Here is a 4,423-nt window from a genome sequence, read left to right as displayed (position 1 = left end):
ACTCAAAGCTTCATAGAACTGAAACAAACATTTATTTTTGCTCCATTCTGCTGCTGATACATACTTTAGGTTTCTGAACATTAAACTTGTTGCTGCCTTTCATAGTGTGTAACTTGAAGGCCCTGAGTACTTTCTCCCACACTGAAAACACTGGAATGATAACATTATTTGAACATTACCTAATAAGACTGATTCAGGACAGACAATTAGTTATGTTAAACTTTTCTAGCAGTCCTTCACAAACAGGGAACAGTCTGTCTATTCTCTCCATCTGTCAGCTGCTGCTGGCTCTTCCTCCTCCTCTTCCTCACACACTGCTGAGTTTGTCCTGGTGGATCATCAGGGGTGCAAAGCCTCACAGGTGATGTGCAGCAGTGGGTCCCTCAGTCTGTCCTCACTCTGGACACTTGCAGTCGTCACACATGGAAATCAAATGTGTGATAAGCTGCAGGATTCAAACACAAGTGTAACTTATAAATACATGTTCATACTTTTATTCCACAATCAGAGAGAAAGAAACAGAGAGAGAGTGCAGGACAGACAGACAGGTGACAGTCTCAGGTGTATACACTGCTACAAAACAGCACAAGAGAAGGAGGATTTAGTGTTTGTGTTATTACGAGTGCTAAACAAGAAGAGTTCCCAGATGCTACAGTGGACACATGCGTGACTCCTGTGATTAAAGCATCTTTCTTTCAGCTTAACGAGTGAACCGTCAGCTCGTTCAAACACACGTTAAAGTCAGTTTGGCTCGACACCACCGAACAGAGGCAGCAATATAACATAGCTAACATTAACAGTGCAGTGAATCCTGCTTGTGCCGTGATATTCAGGACTGCAAACCGAGCAGCATCACTGACTTTCAGCTTGTTGTGTTTGTGGATTTATGACTGACTTTAATTATCCATAAAATCATCACATTCTCTGTAAGAAAATCAATGAGTACTAAAAATGTGCACCTTTACCTGTGTGTTTTCTGGAACAGGAACAGGGTGATATCTGTGACCCAACTCCCACAGCTGGTTGGGACTCATGTTGTTTTCTGTTCGCAGTGGATGGTTGTCCCATCCACTGCAAAATGTATTAAAATCATCCTCCAGTCGAGGAAGAAAGACGTAATGGCAGCAAAAGAGGTGTGCAGCATTTGAAATGTCAAGAAGGCCTTCTTCCTCAAGGTTGTGAAGAACATCGTAGTAAAGCATGTAATGGCCACCCAGAGGTCTCTCCACAGTCGCTCTATTCTGAAATAATATATAAAAAATATTTAATTAGGTATGGCCTTTCTTTGGTGTGTATGAGAAATTCCCTGCTTGTTTCTAACCCTACATGAAATGTGTGCATGACAACAGTAATAATACATTATCAGGGCATGTAGGAAGGACCCAGGCATATCACTTAAAAGGTGCCAAAAGGGTTGTAATGATCAGTGGCAACAAATGAGATGACAACCAGACCATTAACACAGAATGAACATTCAGGGAAGGAAGTAACAGACTGGAAAAGGTGTGTGAATAACTAAAAATAGGGCAGAGTCCTGAAGGCTCTTTGGGGTTTGTAGGACCTGTCCAATATTTTCTTCCTTGAGGGGTAAATAATGGAAATTGAAAGAAACAACAACAACAACAACAACAAAAAACACCTGACACATATCAGACAATATATCCTGCTGGATAGGGCACTGTTCTCTAAAGACATTTTACTATAAAACTTTTTTCATAAAGCTATACCCTTTAAATGTTTATGTATTTTTAAATAATGGAAATAAAGCTGCAACACCTTCCATCTTATGTCAGAAACATTGGAGGTTGACAGTATTTTATGAGAACAAACCTTTGATTGTGCTCACTCATTCCTGAAATAAAACTGCCTCTTCCTGTGCCATGAACAGTAAACATCAGCCGTGCAACCTCCACATTTTCCCATCCGTGGTTGCCACGAACCCTGAAAACAAAGAAAAGTACCCCAAAACATTCGAAGCTTTAAACAAACTTAGATCTGACAATAAAGAACAACATATGCCTTAATCAAAGTGTTTAAAAAAAATGTAAAAGAATCCTTAAAATCTTTGATTGCTACTGCTCTAGAAGGCATAAAAAAAAGTCTCATGAATGCACTTTCCAGCATGTGTCAGTATGAAGTTTAACACAGCTGTTAAAACATTTTTCAGGATTTAACAGGATAGTAACAATTATTTAGATTTATTGAATTTGTAGGAAATTACACAAGTGCCATCTTGTATCATTATGATCTGTGTAAAGAGACAATTTTAAGAATATATTTGCAAAAATACGTTAAAGTTGGAAGTAACTGGCCAATGTTCCACTCTTGAAGATCAGCTGTGCCCATTTGTTGCACATTGTGGGAATGGAGAAGTTGAGGCCCTTGCAGGCTACCCACAATTTTCCCCAAACTGAGCGACCCAGCTAATTCAACACCTTTACCAAGCAGTGCTGTTATGTAATTGGATACAAGGGGTGAGATAGTAATATTTTCCCTCCTTGGTTGTAGCTCCCTGACATTACAAGGGTAATCATTTTATGATGTCGGGTTCAGTGTTACACCAGGATTTCAAATACAATATCATCATCAATAAGAATTAGTATTATTATTTCAGAATTGTAGGTAACCACTTTTAAATGCCATAGACTACTTATTTGTTTAATTTGATGTATTCTCTCTAGGAGAATGCAGAGGGAATATCCTGTTTAACTTATGCTATCTGTTTAAGTTTAGATAGTATTTGTAAAGATATTGACCATATCCTTTTCTGAAAGTGTGGATATAATGGAAGGGGTAAGGTACTGTCATGCCACAACTTTATAGTTGTTAAATTCTGGGTACAAGTATACATGCCCATCTTGTACATGTTTTTTAATATTATTATTATTATCATCATCATCATCATCATCATCATCATCACCATCCTACCCAATTACATGTTTCTTTTAATCAGGTTATGCTGTTTTAATGACTTTACAGTATAATTTACACTGTATTCCTTCAATTTTCCCTAATTGTATGTTATATTAATCCTATATTTCCGTTTTAATATTTCTAATGTTTGCCTTGTTTTCTTCATTGCCTGGTCTGCCTCTGTCTCGCCTGTATGGATGCATTTACACCTAAATTTCCCCAACAAAGGATGTTTTAATTCACCACTATTTCAGTGAAACACGAGTCACCCATCTTCCTGCTACCGGTCTCGAGTTTTTGTTCACCAAAGCACACACCAACTTCATACTGACGGACATATCACTGCCCTATTCCCGCCTTGTCTGACCGTGTTTTGTGGCTTTGGTTCACTTCACCTCACTCTTCCCCATTCTTGTCATTAAATCAGGCCGTTCTGCAACCATGGCAGCCATTCACTCTATGGCTTTATTCATGGTGTATTTTACCCCTTCACCAAATGCCGTTCTCGTTTCCCACATTATATTTGCAGTGTTCGTCTATCTATCAATATCTGCGGAGTATGGTTTTGTACCGAGTATCCTATTTTGTAGAGCACAGCATGTAAAGGTTAGCTCGGTTAGCAGGATGCTAGCATGTAGCGCTTAGTGAGACACGCCTCAGACGAGTTGAGCAAAGACCCCGTCTGTGTACTTTATACGTGACCAACGGATTTAAATAAAATTAACGTTTCAAAAGACAAACTTGAAGATAAAACACAATATACTTACCGGAGAACCGCCAGGGTTTGCCGCTGCCATCTTGCCACTCCTAAATTCAAAACTGCCTCTGCAGACAGGCAGGGGAGGCGCGGAAATGTTCGTTGAGTTAGTCAAATGTTTTCCTCAGTTCGAGTAGATGATAAAATAAAAGAAAAATGAATGGGATTTTAAGTAGGACTAGGCGTTCTGTAATGATCTCTATTTAGGAGAAAAACTTAATCACTCACCTCTAATCAGCTCTCTTTTCAGGAGACACACTGCTGGCTAACGGTGTCATGTGATCAAACAGCGTAATTTAATTGGCTGAGAGCCGCTCGACTCGATCTAGTGCTGATTGCTCTGGCTTGGGTCATTTAAGTTCAACACTTTTGCAGTTGAATTTTTGCAGGCGAATTTTTGCAGGTGAATTTTTTGCAGGTGAATATTTGATGGTGAATTTTTTGCAGGTGAATTTTTTGCAGGTGAATATTTGATGGTGAATTTTTTTCAGGTGAATTTTTGCAGGTGAATTTTTGCAGGTGAATTTTTTGCAGGTGAATTTTTGCAGGTGAATTTTTTGCAGGTGAATTTTTGCAGGTGAATTTTTTCAGGTGAATTTTTTGCAGGTGAATTTTTGCAGGTGAATATTTTTGCAGGGAAATTTGGAGGATAAAAATTCAGTGTTATAAATTCAATGTCTAAAAATAGTTGGATTCTGATGATACTATATTTCTTCCATAATAACTTTACTCTTCTTAAATATAACTCAGAAA

The 4,423-nt window shown here is 38.4% G+C and overlaps 1 long non-coding RNA gene across 1 annotated transcript; it reads right to left on the bottom strand.

Moving 5' to 3' along the window:
* Positions 1–385: 385 nt before the first annotated feature.
* Positions 386–4,144, bottom strand: LOC109203772 (uncharacterized). The gene is made up of 4 exons (XR_002063476.2): positions 3,681–4,144; positions 1,831–1,941; positions 966–1,241; positions 386–445 (listed from the first exon to the last, which is right to left on the bottom strand). It is a non-coding gene; the product is annotated as an uncharacterized LOC109203772 (long non-coding RNA).
* Between the last annotated feature and the right edge of the window lie 279 nt (positions 4,145–4,423).

This window comes from Oreochromis niloticus, linkage group LG10 (genome assembly GCF_001858045.2).
Source record: "Oreochromis niloticus isolate F11D_XX linkage group LG10, O_niloticus_UMD_NMBU, whole genome shotgun sequence".
NCBI classification, from domain to species: Eukaryota; Metazoa; Chordata; class Actinopteri; order Cichliformes; family Cichlidae; genus Oreochromis; species Oreochromis niloticus.
This window is presented reverse-complemented; position numbering and strand designations above follow the sequence as displayed.